The following is a 16,013-nucleotide window of genomic DNA, read 5'->3' as shown; positions in this document are numbered from 1 at the left end:
AAAGGGACAAAACAACACCTCAGAGATGAGGCAGGCTGCAGCGAGCACATAGAGGATCTGGAAAAGAACAAGGCTAATTTAGGCTTCGAACGTGACTCGGAGCCACCAGGAGCAGCTGTGTTCCTGCTCTGTCCCCCACCTCCTCCCCTGCCTTGCCCATCATTCACTCTCCCAGGGCCCTCAAAAGCTTCTGCCTGCACCACGGGACCTGCCGGCTCCCGCGGGAGAGAGCAGCTTCTCTTCCCTTGGTGACACTTCTGTGCGGGTCGCTAATACCAGGTACAAGCATACCATGCAGTACTGGGAAAAAAGAGGGTAAGGCTTGTTCCCCGGGGACTGTGGTCTCAACGCGGGTGGGCCTTCCTACCTGAGGAAGCAGGTAGGTCCTACCCTCTGCACATGATCCAGGGACTGCAGAGGGGACTCGAAGGACAATGACGTGGGACTGAAAGGCAGGTGTTCCACTAACAAGCACAGATGCACGGCCCTTGTCAGCAGCACGGGCTCTGCAGACAGACAAACCTTCTGCTCATGTGGTTTCAGGTAAATGATTCATCTCTCCAAGCCGCAGGCTTCTCATCCATAAAAGAGGAATGACAACAGCTACCCAAAGGGGTACTGTGAGCATTAAATGAGACAGGGCACATAAAAGCACCCAGTTCAGTGCCCTGCATGCAGGAGATACCTAATAAATGTTACTTCCCTTCTCTTTCCTTCTCCTCCAGGGGCCAGGCACCAGTGAAGATTTAAAGAATACACAAATGGTGACCGCAGAGAAAAGTTATGTTCAGAGGAGAAAGGCTACAGACACGAACGAGGATTGGACCAGACAGGTCAAAGACGGGACACCAGCCAGACTGAACCAATCTCAGCCCCCTTCATTAAAGGCTGGATAAATCTCAAAAGCATAACCGCAAGTGGAAAGGGCAACTTGCAGAATACACGATGCTATTTGTACACATTTTTAAACCTATATAGCATTATTATATACTGTTTATGGAAGTATATGTAACTGCTAAGTTAAACAAGCAGGGCTCATGGGTATAATCAGAAAGTGACTTCATCATTATCTATTAATGTTTCTTTAAGTTTATTCAGTCAGGCATGTCCTTCCCCTGCCCTAGAATGAAATCTAGACAGTTCTAGTCAATAAAAAATGTCCTGCAGTCAATAAGTCATGTCTATCTTAGTGTAATCATCATGGTTCTCAACTTTATTTGGTGACCCCATTTATCAAGTATTGTCATAATAATGCCACATAATAAACCACCCCAAAGCTCAGGGACACTCAGAAATAGGCATCTGTTTCTAGCTCATAAGTAGGGGGCAGTTTGCTGACCTTGGTAGGGCTTGCTCCAGGCTGCGAGCGCTGTTTGGGACTCTTTCACGTCTTTCACTCTTTAGGAGAGCACATTCTACCTGGGCCATGTTCTCCTGATGAGGGCAGAAATGCAAGAGGAAAGTCCTCATTGCAAGTGCGTGGCAAGCCTTTACTCACATGACATCTACTAACATTCCATGGGCAAGTCACATGACCAAACCCAATACCAGCCCACTGGGGAAATACACTTCACCACTGTGATCAGGTGGCAGGTGGCAGGGGGATCAAAGCCATGCTCCCCAGTGCCACCATCGAGCTATCCAGTGGAGGGCGAGCCTGGCTTCTTCTCTCCTTCCCTCCTTGGTGCTTTTGCCCCTCCTCCCCCACGTTGCCAATCCTGGTTCCTGACCTCTCCAGGTCCAAGAATAGGGAAGCGGGAGGAGAAAGGGGCAGGAGAATTCTCACTTATAGATATGGGGGCCACCATCTCTGAGCCATCTCTGAGCGATCATTCACCCTGCTTAACAAATGGGACAAAAAGCAGAATTGCACAGGAGCACCTGAATCTATTTTTTTCCAGTCCCTTCTTAGTGCGCTTTGTGTTACTCTGATCTTCCTACAGAATTAAAATTCATAAACGGTGTGGTGTGTGTCTGTCCAGGTTGGGGTGGAACCAGAGGGAGCCAACTTGGTTAAAGGCTGAAAGAAACATTCCCAGGAGACCTTTGTGAACACTCTCAAGGGTCCTCCAGAGTTTGAGGATCTAGAGTTCTAGGGCTCCTGGTGACAGCCAACGCATGCCTCATCTGGCCGTCACTTGCTCCTTCCTCGGCCCCTGGGCTTCTGGAGATGTCCCAGCCTCTATCTGCAGAAGACTCTTCACCCCCTTCTCCCATAGGCTCTCCTCTTGGCAGGTTTGGAGGAGCCCATGCAGCTCTCCTGCCCTTGAGGCTCCAATGGATCTCATGTTCTTCTCATCAACAAACTACGGGAGAGTGGGTAGACCCCGGTGAAGCCACCTCTCCTCTGCTCCAACTTTAAAGCATCTGGTCTTTACTGCCTCCCTCATACACTTTAGATTTCTCAAGTGAGAGGCTGTGGCCTGTCCACCAAGCACCCCAAAGTGCAGAGGACACTAATCAAAGCTTGAGGTGAGAAGCGAGTACCCCCCACCGCTCCCCTTGGGGGTAAGGGGATAGTTAGATGACATTCACATGTAAATCAATAGACTCTGAGGAAAGCAGATTGCCCTCCATAGTGTGGGTGGGTTTCATCCCATCAGTTGAAGACATTCATAGGAAAAAACCACCCTCACCTTTGAGGAAGGAATTCTGCCAGCCGACTACCTATGGACTCAAACTACATTGTCAGCTCTGATGCAGGTCTCCAGCCCGCTGACCCACCGTGCACATTTTGGACTTGCCAAACCTCCACGATTGCGTAAGCCAATTCTTTAATATAAATAAAGAAATAAACAGACACATGTACATCCTGTTTTTTTCTGTTTCACTGGAGAAATCCAATACCAGGACTTCTTGGCAGATGGGCGAGATGAGCATCATAGCTGGGGGCAGTTTTCTTTCTCTTCTTCTTTGAAAACCTGCTGGGCCAGTTCCTGCCTTTTGCCTCAGTGCATTTTATCTCGGGGTCAAGTTGTGTTGCTTTTGGCCCAAGACTGCTTTAGAGACAAATGCATTCCTGGAAACTACGCTGTAAATCCAATTGTTAAAAGGCAAACTGTACTTTCCCATGAAAACAATGTTATGTGGAATAGTAACTGTAGGGTAATACTCAGCACTTGTGTAGAACTTTGCAAAAGACTTTCCCATATCACATACTCTACTGCATTTAGCCCTGGAAGGCAGGCTCTGTGCTCTCTTCAGTGCATGGATGAAGAAATGAGGCTCAGAGAAATGCTTTGCTCAGGGTCACATGACTGTTGGGGATGGAGCTAGGACTCAACCCTGACTCAGAGCCTTTCCAGCATCTCCTTAACCAAGTAAGGTCTCAGCCTCAACAGCATCACACACACAACAAAAAAGTCCTCCAAATGTAAAGATTCCAAAACCCTAGCCTCCACAATCATTCAAAATTAAAAAATGTTGCTCTGAAGTCACATAAAACAGGCAATGAGCATATGGGTTACTCAAGAGACCCCCCAAACTATAAAGCAGACATATAACACATAAATAATCGTCACCACCCACCAGCAAGCTGCTAACCTGAGACTCCCGTGTATCACCATCCACGGAAACACTCTCTGAGCGATCATTCACACCACTTAACAAATGGAACAAAACGCAGAATTGCACAGGGGCCACCAGAATCTATTTTTTTCCAGTCCTTTCTTAGTGTCCTTTGTGTTACTTTGATCTTCCTATAGAATTAAAATCCATAAACGGTGAGGTGTGTGTCTGTCCAGGTTGTGGTGGAACCAGGGGGGGAGACAACTTGGTTAAAGCGTGAAAGTGTTAGTCACTCAGTCGTGTCACTCGTTGGGACCCCATGGACTGTAGCCCGCCAGGCTCCTCTGTCCATGGGATTTCCCAGGCAAGAATACTGGCGTGGGTTGCCTTTTTCTTCTCCAGGATATCTTCCCAACCCAGTAATCGAACCTGGGTCTCCTGCACTGCAGACAGATCCCTTACTGTCCGAGCCACCAGGGAAGCCTTCATAGACAAGGGCGGGGCTAAAAGCACCATGAAGCAGAGGCTGAAAGGATGTGAGTGTGAGACCTGGGAAGCCAGGAAGGCCAGCAGTCCCTGTCCACTGGGGCTGGTGTCTCCTCCCCATCGCCTCTAGTGCTGCTTTCAGCCCCATCAGGAAACATCCCTGAGGCCTCAGTCTGCTCTGCCCTGTCTCAGCACGGCTTTCTTTGCTGACTCTAGGACCTGCCTGGTTTCCTGCTCTGTCACCTCTCTCTTGGCCCCTCATGTCTGCACATGCAGCCAGGCCCCCAGCTCTGGGGCGCCCTGTCCCTAATGGACCGGAAATAAGCAGGACCCTATGGGTGCTCAGCATCAATCAGTCTTGCTCTGCCTTGCCCCCTGCCCCTTCCCTCTTCATGTTCTGCTCCCAGTTCTGGTTTCTGCTCTATCTCATGGGGAAGAAACAGCTGTGGAAACCAGCCGGACCCCTGTGGTTCCCCCAGACTGGGATCGGGGGCTCTCACTGCCCAGTGGAGCCTGCAGGGCCCCTTAGCCTGACGCCTCCCACACAGACCATTAGCCCACAGGTCCAGGACTCCAGTTCATCCCTTGTGCCTAGTCTGGGGGCTTCCCAGGCTCTCTGCACCCCTAGCTCTGAACAGCCACCCTGAAGCCAACTGCCCATGGGCAATAAGCCATGGGCACTCCCTCAGGCCACTGGGCTCACCCATCTATGGGCTTCACCATCTGCACCCCTGCCCCCGGGACACTGGGACTGCCCCCACAGGCCACGGGGTCAGGCATGAAGCCTTCTGCCCCACACATCAGGCTCCAGGGGCATCTTGGACCCAAAATGCCAGGGAAGTAACTCAGGAAAGCAACAGGAAGGCATGCAGGAGAAACTCCAGTGGCTGGAGCTACAAAAGACCTGAAAAGGATGCACATAAAAATAAGATTTAGAGGCTTCCCTAGTGGTCCAGGGGTTAAGACTTCACCTTCCAATGCAGGAGGTTCAGGTTTGATCCCACATGCCTCATGGCCAAAAAAGAAACAAACATAAAACAGAAACAATATTATAACAAATTCAGTTCAGTTCAGTCATTCAGTCCTGTCGGACTCTGCAATCCCATGGACCACAGCACACCAGGCCTCCCTGTCCATCACCAACTCCCAAAGTTGACTCAAATTCATGTCCATTGAGTCGGTGAAGCCATCAAATCATCTCATCCTCTGTTGTCCCCTTCTCTTCCCGCCTTCAATCATTCCCAGCATCAGGGTCTTTTCCAGTGAGTCAGTTCTTCACTTCAGGTGGCCAAAGTATTGCAGTTTCAGCTTCAGCATCAGTCCTTCCAATGAATATTCAGGACTGATCTCCTTTAGGATGGACTGGTTGGATCTCCTTGCAGTCCAAGGGACTCTCAAGAGTCTTCTCCAACACCACAGTTCAAAAGCATCAATTCTTTGGCACCAAACTTTCTTTATAGTCCAACTCTCACATGACCACTGGAAAAACCATAGCCTTGACTAGACGGACCTTTGTTGGCTAAGTAATGTCTCTGCTTTTTAATATGCTGTCTAGGTTGGTCATAGCTTTTCTTCCAAGGAGCAAGCATCTTTTAATTTCATGGCTGCAGTCACCATCTGCAGTGATTTTGGAGACCAAAAAAATAAAGTCTGTCATTTTTTTCCATTGTTTCCCCATTTATTTGCCATGAAGTGATGCGACCAGATGCCATGATCTTCGTTTTCTGAATGTTGAGTTTTAAGCCAACTTTTTCACTCTGCCCTTTCACTTTCATCAAAAGGCTCTTCAGTTCTTCACTTTCTGCCATAAGGGTGGTGTCATCTGCATATCTGAGGTTATTGATATTTCTCCCGACAATCTTGATTCCAGCTTGTGCTTCATCCAGCCCAATGTTTCTCATATTGTATTCTGCATATAAGTTAAATAAGAAAATAAGCAAATATAACAAATTAAAAACTTTTTTAATGGTCCACATTGAGAAACAAATCTTTAAAAACACAGTAAGATTTAAACCACCAGCCCCTAACCCAAGCCAACAGCGAAGGAAATAGAACTGCCCCCGGTCTCTCAAACGGCCTCAGATCTTTGTCCCTGTGATCCCATGAGTTTCACACATACTGACCTATGGAAGGGAGAACTCAGCACCTAATGAAGAGGGTCACCTGTGTAATCTTCTCCACCTCCTGGACTGTGAGGACTAATTCCAGCAGGTCTGGGATTCGCCTGATCTCTGCCTGTGAAATCCGCAATGTCCTCGGACTGATCTTGGTGGAGGCAGAAAACACACTGATTAAGAGTGTTGCTCTGTAACCATGCCCCCAAGGACTAGGGTGGTTTCTACCAGCTTGTCAGCTTTGTACTTTGGTGGCAATGAGATTGATGGTTTGCAGCTGGTCCCGGGGAGACCCTGGAGGTGTTGCCACTAGGTGAGGCTGTGGAGTGAGGCTCTGCCTGAGTGTCAGCAGATACTAGAGAGGGAAATGGCAACCCAGTCCAGTATTCTTGCCTGGAAAATCCCATGGACAGAGGAGCCTGGCGGGCTATAGTCCATGGGGTCGCAAAGAGTCGGACACGACTGAGCATGCACGCGCCCCACGGTGGGTATGAGAAACCCAGGAAGAGGCTCCATCCGGGGCTCAGATGCACACGTCGGGGGTTCCTGGTTTGAGGGAGAGCACATCTTGCCGTGGCCCCTGACAGAGGGAGGCGATGGGAGCTGGGGCCTGATTTCTCTAGACCCCCTGCCGTGAGCAGCCTCTGGCTGTGATGCTATCTCCACTTTGATGTTGCTGCTGTTAATAAATTGTAGGTTTGCAAGCACCATCATTTGCAGTCTTTGAGGCTTTTTGAGTCATTGGAGCTGTTTAGCTGCTCCCGTTAGTGCATCCCCACCGCGATGGATTGAACCGGGCACCCCTCAAAATCCACACGGTGAAGCCCTAACTCCCAGCACGTCAACATGTGACCTTATTTGGAAATGAGGTCCTCGCAGATGCGATTCGCTGAGTCATCACTAGCTCAGCGCTCACGCTCGCACTCAGTCCCTCAGTCGTGTCCAACTCTTTGTGACCTCATGGACTGTAGCCCGCCAGCCTCCTCTCTCCGTGGGACTTTTCAGGCAAGAATGCTGGAGCGGGTTGCCATGCCCTCCTCCAGGGGATCTTCCCAACCCAGGGATCAAACCCAGGTCTCCTGAAGCTCCCGCACTCGCAGGTGGGTTCTTTTACCACTGAGCCAGGTAGGAAACCCCTACTAGAGTAGGCAGGGCCCCTAATCCAGCATGACTGTCATCTTCATAAAAAAGGACATCTGAATGCAGGGAGAACTCCTTGTAAAGACTGAGCTAGGCTGCCACAACCAAGCAATCACCAGAAGCTTGGAGAAAGGCCTGGAACAGATCCTTCTCTAAGTGCCTTCAGAGGGAACATGGCCACACACACCTTGACCTCAGGCATCGAGCCTCCAGTGGATAAACTTCAGTTGTTTAATCCACCCAGTTCGTAATGCTTTGTGACAACAGTTTGAGCAACCCAGTACACCTCTGAAAGGCTTTATTACCTCCCTGTCCTGCCTGCAAGAAACACTGTAGTCAACTCAGGCGCCTCTAGATCTTCCCCTTCTGTATGGGACCTTATGACTTTCACTCTCTTATCCTGATCTTGGGGGGCCTTGGCCTGCAGTGGCTTGAAGCAGGATTTAAATTCCTGGTCTGAGACTGAGGTCAGATCACAGCAGTGGCAGCTGAATCCTAGGCGCTAGACCGGTGGTCACTGACAAGGCCGTGGCCCTTCAGCTTTGCGGAAAAGAACTCCCACAAAGAAGGAAAGTAGTGAGACAAGTAAAGTGTTTATTAGAAGGAAAAAAGAGTACGGCACGTGTGGATCGACACCCAGGTGGACTCAGAGAGCTGCACCCTTGAGGTAGTTTGAATTATTTATATGGGGCATTTCTTCTGAGTTTCCTTTGATCAATCATTTTGACTTGCCTAGTTCTGAGTCCGTATTTGATATATCTCAGGATCCTCTGCTACGCACTCACACATCTCTCAGCCAAGATGTATTCCAAGAAAGTGGCCTATGGGTAGCTTAGCATCACTCCCCTCTGGACTTCTGAGAAGTTTTCTAGTCAGGAAGGTCTCCTTGACTTTGAGAATGAGAAGTATGTGGTCCTATTTTTGTTGTTTAGTCCCTAAGTCATGTCTGACTCTTTGCAACCCTGTGGGCTGTAGCCCACCAGGCTCCTCTGTCTATGGGATTTCCCAGGCAAGAATCCTGGAGTGGGCTGCCATTTTCCTCTCCAGGGAATCTTCCCAACTCAGGGATGGAACCTGTGTCTCCTGCATTAGCAGGCAGATTCTTTACCACTGGGCCACCAGGGAAGCCCAGTTTGTGGTCTATTATCTCTCATCTGGGCAGGGCCCAGCCTTCTCTCTTGACTGTCCTGCTATTAGGACATGAAATTTGGAATTTGGACATGATATTTTGGAGTTTCTGTCCACAAGGAATGACCCCGAGTTGCTCACCCAGAGGGAGCTCATCTTCCTCCTGCTTCAATCCCAAAGCAAATGTGTTCTCTTTTTAGCCACAGGAGAGAAGGAGCTTGTCCATAGCATGGGGGAATGCTACATACTCTGCTATCCAACATGGCACGCTGATCAGGTTCAGAATCATCGATTCAGATGAGGTGAGGCCCTGAGGAGTCAGGTCATCAGCCTTACTATTTATAGATGAGGACTCAGAAGAATTGTTTGGGGTCTCACCGCTGCTCATTCATAGAAGGGATGTGAAAACAGCTGAGGAATTCTGATGCTCACTCCAGTGCACTTTTCATCAGTTGAATCCCAGGTTTCTTCCCCAGCAATGACTTTTGTCACCAGCTGCCCTGAAGTGTGGCTGTCTTGCTCATTAGAAGTTAATTTGCGTTTAGAAGAGGGACCTTGATGAAGTCATCTTTGTAACCTCTTCTGTCATCCTAGGCGGATGTTGAATAAACATTTTGATTGGATTGATCAGAGCATGCTTTCCTGTTCAAAGCTAGCAGATTCACAAAGGAATAAGACGCCAGGCCAGTTTTTTCTCAAAGTGTGCCCAGAGGAAACTTGCATGAGTAAAACATGACTTTTTTTTTTCAAATATATTTCAGTTTTGCAACAAGCCAAATAAAATTTAGTAACAACCTAACAGGTACAGTTTTTCATACCCTCTTTCCTCAGTTCACCTGGCTTGGAATCTCACTTTCAGTGCAGTAAAATCTACCAAACCTATCAGACTTCAATAAGAGTTGATTCCAAGTTCTAGGTCCCTTGGCTGGCATTCCAACAAAAAAAAATATTTTTTTGTTCCATGAAGTTGTATGGAATTGCACAGCAAAGGAACCGCTCACAAATAAATCTTCCAGTTTTTTCCCAGATGTATTAGAATGGGTTTTTGAGGAGGCGGGGGGCTGTGCTGGGTCTTTGTTGCTGCACACGGGGAGTTTTCTCTAGTTGTAGCAAGTGGGGGCTGCTCTTCATTGCGGTGCGTGGGCTTCTCATTGGTGGCTTCTCTTGTGGAGCACAGGCTCTAGGCGCACGGGCTTCAGAAGTTGCAGCATGCAGGCTCAGCAGTTGTGGTTCCTGGGCTCTAGAGCTCAGGCTCAGTAGTTATGCCCCACGAACTTAGTTGGTCCTCAGCATATGGAATCTTCCCAGACCAGGGATCAAACCTGTGTCCCCTGCATTGGCAGACAGATTTCTATCTACTGTGCCACCAGGAAAGTCCTGGACTGAGTTTTCATGCAGCTGGACTCTCTGTGCAAACAGTGAGTACCATCTTTGAGCTGCAGACCTATAGAAAGTTGACCTTGGGAGAATAAATGTATGCTCCTGATCCAGACTGCTGACTTAGTTGTAAATGAAGCATTCAAAGCCTCCGCTGCAGACGATACACTGAGAATTTCTGGAGGTGAGACCGGAAAACAGACCCCAGGTGATGTTTAACTCACAGGAAAGCCTCTGTTCTCAGCTTGGGCTGCACAGAGCAATCACCTGCCCGAAGAGCTTTAAAATCCAAGATGCCTGCTCCCCACCCCAGAGTCTAAGTAAGCTGGTCTGAGTGAGGCCTTGACCTGGGGATTTTTAAGAACTCTCTCAGGGATGCTCTGTGCAGGCATGATGGCAACCCTGGCACTATAGCTTTGAGAGACTGAAACATCCTGTGTTAAGAAGGTGACTAACTCGAGAGTTTGCACAGGACTCCTCAGTCTGAAAACTCAAAGTTCCATGTCCCCTTCAGTCCTGGGAGCGCTGGGACTGTTGGCCATCTAAAAAAGATTTGCATCCACATGCAGCTAAAGACCAACAGGGCACAGAGCAGGAAGCAAAGCACTGAGCCCAACGCTTTCCCAGTTAGGCGCCCCCTCCCCACCCCAGCGCCTGCTTCCTCCATCCGTCTCCTTTGGGGACCCGCAGCACTGCTGCAGGGTGTGGCTGCCCCAGGGCTCCAGTCCTGATTTCCTGATAATTCAAAAAGCATTTCCCGGTTGGCCTGAAGTTTCTGTTTCCCGTTCTCTCCCACACTATATTTAGGCGCAGCAGACAGTTCCTGCCTGGGCCTGCCCTACCCACCCGGGTTGTCTATCCCAGCCCCTGGAACCCAGCAGGGTAGGCCTACAAGATGAAGGGTCTGATCCCAGGGGCTAGGCCCCTGCCATCCAGGTGGGCAGCGGAGTGCCCAGGTGGTGCTGTCGCCACCCCCGTGGCCCACTCTGACTTGGTGGGGTGTCCCCAGGCTACACTGCTTTTTTGTTTATCTTGCAAGCTTTAAAATAGTATTTCCCCATTTCCTTTTCCTTAGGCCTGGCTGTTCTAAGCTTCCTGTATATGCATCAGTCTACAGCCTCAGTTCAGTTCCATTCAGTCGCTTAGTCGTGTCTGACTCTTTGCGATTCCATCGACTGCAGCAGGCCAGGCCTCCCTGTCCATCACCAACTCCCGGAGTTTACTCAAACTCATGTCCATTGAGTCGGTTATGCCATCCCACCTAGAGGCTGAGAAACCCAACAGGAGAGTCTATCAAGTAGCCCCACTACGATTACCCACACTGGATAGCAAAGTTTCAGGCCTGAAGGGCTGCCTTTAGTCTGTCAAACACTTCCTGTGTGTTAGGCACTATATTTATTTTGTTCGAGTTCACAGCAGTATCATGAGATGACAAGAGTCTCTGTTTCTGGGTCAGGAACCTCAGGCTCAGAGAGGTAAACAACTTACCCCAGGTCACACAGCAGCAGGGCTGCCACCTGATCCCAGATGGACCGGCTGATAGTCTGCATGTCAGCATTTCCCAAACTGCTTTTCATTATTGCCCTTCTCAGGAGACTTTGTAGTCATTTTTTCCCCCTCTAATCACTCCCTCCCTCCCCCATGAAATTTTAATAGTATAGATATCCTGCATATCTGTGTAGGTACTATATGGCTACATAATACACAAACAGAGAAAGACTGTTTTCCTCTTCAAGAACCACTGCATCTCCTCGGGAGTGGTCTCACTCCTGTTAAGAAGGCCAGCAGGGCCTGAAGTCTGACTGATTCCTTCCTTTAGTACTGGATATAGGTAGAGAAGTGAAGTGAAGTGTTAGTCACTCAGTCAGGTCCAACTCTTCTTGATCCCACAGACTGAAACCCACCAGGCTCCTCTGTCCATGGGATTTCCCAGGCAAGAATACTGGAGTGGGTTACCGTTTCTTTCTCCAGGGGATCTTCCTGACCCAGGGATCAAACCCAGGTCTCCTGTATTTCAGGCAGATTCTTTATCTTCTGAGCCACCAGGGAAGCCCAGGTGGAGAAGAAGGGTAAATCCATAAAGAAGGTTCTCCCAAACGAATCCTCCCCAAAACTCCAGTGTGAAAAGAAGAGCTGGTTCATAAAAAGAGCTCGATGTCAAACATGTCTGCAGAAGGCTGAAGGTAGGATCATCCCACCTCCTGGAGAGTCGTCTTACCAAAATCCCTGAGGAGCTACTTAGAAACACACCCATTTTATTTTTACACCAATACATATTAACTTAAGACCACAAATGTCTCCTCTTTCTCCCTCTGCATTTGAAACTCACGTTTACACATTAATATTTATAACTTTTTTCTTTTTAAAAAATATGTATTTATTTGGCTGCACCGGGTCTTAGCCACAGCACTCGGGATCTTTGATCTCCGTTGTGGCATATGGGTTTAGTTCCTTGACCAGCGATCGAATCTGGGCCCCCTGCATTGCAAGCGCAGAGCCTTGCAATGGTCCAAGGCACCGGACCACCAGGGAAGTCTCTTTCCTTTCTTTTAATTTTTGTTTTTCTTTTTTTCTTTGGCCCTATCACACAGCTTGTGGGATCTTAATTCCGCGACCAGGGATTGAACCCACGTACTCAGCAGTGAAAGCACAGAGTCCTAACCAGTGGACTATGAAGGAATTCCCTCATAAATTATTTTGAATTCATATTGTAAATGCTGCTGTAGATAGAGAGTTGTCTTCTTTTCTAGAGTGGGTCTTTCTGGTGATGTTTGGCCCAGAAGGTGAACAAACAGCTTTTTCTGTGAGTCGGTCAAGGCAGGCCAACCGGTCCACAGAGCTCTGACCATCAGTCCAGAGAACAGGCAACACAGACCCAGACCTGCACGCCAGATTCCAGGCAGGAGCAGGCAGCAGAAAGATATCTCACGATACAGTCATGAAATCCTCATTTATTTGACTCCCTGGTAGCTCAGACAGTAAAGAATCTGCCTGCAATTCAGAAGACCCGGGTTAGATTCCCTGGGTCAGGAAGATCCCCTGGAGAAGGAATTGGCACCCCACTCCAGTATTCTTGTCTGGGAAATCCCATGTACAGAGGAAGCTGGTGGGCTACAGTCCATGGGGTCGCAAAAGAGTCAGACACGACTGCTTGACTAACATCAAATCCTCATTTATTTGACACAAGCGTGTAGCCCGTCTTCTTCGTGCCACAGGGTGGAGCTGCTGGGAGTGGGGCCCCACCATCTGTGTGGTGGTGTCTGCGTCCTGGCTCACAGCAGCTGGCACGCTGAGCCTCCCCGAGGCAGGTCCTGCTCTGCATCACTGGTCTACCAAACCTTTAACATCACCTGCCCCTGCTCCGTACCAGAACCCTCTGGGGACCGCAGCAACAACACAGCCGAGTCAGAGCACTTATCCTGAAGTGGCTTCTCGGCTTGCCCGTTGAGACCCTCGGCGGCAGGTGTGTGTTTATGCATCTTGCTGTCCCCTGTATCTAGCACTGTGCCATGCGTGTTCCAAGCACTGAATAAATACTTTTTGCATCAGTAACCAAATGCACGCGCGAGTGAATCACTCCCTGAGCAGGGAGGATAGCAAGCCCAGTGGTGTCCCAAGGAGCCAGACAGCTCTGAAGGGAACAGGAGTAGTAACCAGAATGCCTGGACAGCATACCAGCCACTAGTCCTGGTGTTTAATTGTGTAGGAAACCTGCACTGTGTAATCTTGTTAATCACCAATAAGTCCCTTGTTTTTAAAATCCTTGTTAGGAAAAATAAAGCAGCTGAGTATGGTATGGAAATGTCTACAGCCCCATCACCCAGGCACTGCCCAAACTGATGGGAATTCCGCTGGGGCCCCTGGGGAACAGACAGACGGCCACCAGGAGGGCCGGGGTGCAAGCTGGGGTAACACTGATACACAAAGTCCTGTCACGGCACCCACCCCCAGCATCTGTCTCATCCTCACATGGTCCCAGGAAGCAGGCAGCTTTGGAGTGGTTGTTGTTGTTCAGTCGCTCAGTCGTGTCCGACTCTGCGACCCCATGGACTGCAGCACACTAGGCTTCCCTGTCCATCACCAGCTCCTGGAGCTTGCTCAAACTCATGTCCATCAAGTCGGTGATGCCATCCAACCATTTCATCCTCTGTCGTCCCCTTCTCCTCCTCCCCCCAATCCCTCCCAGCATCAGGGTCTTTTCCAATGAGTCAGGTCTTCACATCAGGTGGCCCAAGTATTAGAGTTTCAGCTTAGCATCAGTCCTTCCAATGAATATTCAGGGTTGATTTCCTTTAGGATGGACCCCTATTTATACTTGAGAAGTTTGGGGAGCCTGGGGAGAAACTTGGCTGCCTCGGGTGCAGAGGTGGAGGAAGAAGAGTAGAGGAGGGCGTCGGAGGCGGGAACAGAGGACGCGCTACCACGCTCAGCCACCAGGTGGCAGGCCCAGGCCCGCTGAGCTGACTATGGTGTCTGGGCGGCCACCCAGAGAGCAGCCTGAGGCAGAGGCCAAGGAGAGAGTGTGGGGAAGAAGCCAAAGGACACAACACACACACACCACAAACACACCACAACACCTATACACCATACATACATACTCCACACACCACTTAGCACTCACAACACACAACACCTATACACCATACATACATACTCCACACACCACTTAGAGTTGGCTTAAAACTCAACATTCAGAAAACTAAGATCATGGCATCCAGTCCCATCACTTCATGGCAAATAGATGGGGAAACAATGGAAACTGTGAGAGACAGTTGGGGGCTCCAAAATCACTGCAGATGGTGACTGCAGCCATGAAATTAAAAGATGCTTGCTCCTTGGAAGAAAAGCTATGACCAAACTAGACAGCATATTAAAAGGCAGAGACATTATTTTGCCAACAAAGGTCCACCTAGTCAAAGCTATGGTTTTTCCAATAGTCACGTATGCACGTGAGAGTTGGACTATAAAGAAAGCTGAGCGCTGAAGAATTGATGCTTTTGAACTGTGGTGTTGGAGAAGACTCTTGAGAGTCCCTTGGACTGCCAGGAGATCCAACCAGTCCATCCTAAAGGAAATCAGTCCTGAATATTCATTGGAAGAACTGATGCTGAAGCTGAAACTCCAACACTTTGGCCACCTGATTAGAAGAACTGACTCGTTGGAAAAGACCCTGATGCTGGGGAAGATTGAAGGCAGGAGGAAAAGGGGACAACAGAGGATGAGATGGTTGGATGGCATTACCGACTCAATGGACATGAGTTTGAGTAAGCTCCAGGAGTCTGTGATAAACAGGGAAGCCTGGCGTGCAGCAGTCCATTGGGACAGCAAAGAGTCGGACATGACTGAGCAACTGAACTGAACACACCACTTACCACACACACACACCACACAACACCTATACAACACATACAGACCATCACCGTTTTGGTAGATGCTAACGTCTCCTTTCTCCAGCTTTTCTATCCTCTTCCCCTCCCCTCTTCTCCTCAGTATCTACAAATTCCAAACCTTTCATCATTATCTTTTCCCAAATACTCCTGTCTCGTGCCTCTCTCCCCCATACACTCCCCAAATATCAGCATTTCCCTCCCCTCCACATCGTCAGAGGTGAAAGAAAACCTCCCACCAGCAGAACATTTTCTGCTTTGTCAAGTTCTTTCTCACCCTCTTTCTCCTTTGACCGTCTCAACAATCATCAGAGGCAAGTATTATCATCGCCATTTTTAGAAACAGGAAACAATCTCAAGGGGTGCACTCCTGGCCCATCCAGAGTGGACGGGACCAGAGGCTAGCCCTTCAGACTCCCGGAGTGTCCCTTGGCCTCTGCAACCCCCACAGGTGATGCCCCACATTCTTACTCAACACTCCCTGCTCTGGACGCCCAGAGGCCTGCCCTCTGTGTACCGACATGGCAGAAGCGGGGTGTGAGGAGATGGAGGGTCTCTGCCCCTCGGGCTCCCCCTCATTCGGAGAGGGGTTCTCCACTGGGCCTGCTTCTCCCGTGTCTCCACCCTCCCAAGGCCAGAGCTCAATTTCTCCAGGGCCTGACACAGATGGAAGTAGACATGGATGGAAGTAGAGAAGACTGAGAAAGTCACCTGAAGCTTTAAAAATGGGTGCTTCTGTTGAAATGTGCCCCAGGGATTTACGCCTCAACACAGAGGTCCCAGGGACCAGGGGTCCTGGCGCGCCCTGGCCGACAGCACAGAGGCCAAGACCTCCATCCATGATTCCTCCCCTCAAGCTGTTTTAAGTTCAACA

Source organism: Bubalus kerabau, chromosome 8, assembly GCF_029407905.1.
Source record: "Bubalus kerabau isolate K-KA32 ecotype Philippines breed swamp buffalo chromosome 8, PCC_UOA_SB_1v2, whole genome shotgun sequence".
Classification (NCBI taxonomy): domain Eukaryota; kingdom Metazoa; phylum Chordata; class Mammalia; order Artiodactyla; family Bovidae; genus Bubalus; species Bubalus kerabau.
Note: the sequence above shows the minus strand (reverse complement) of the source record.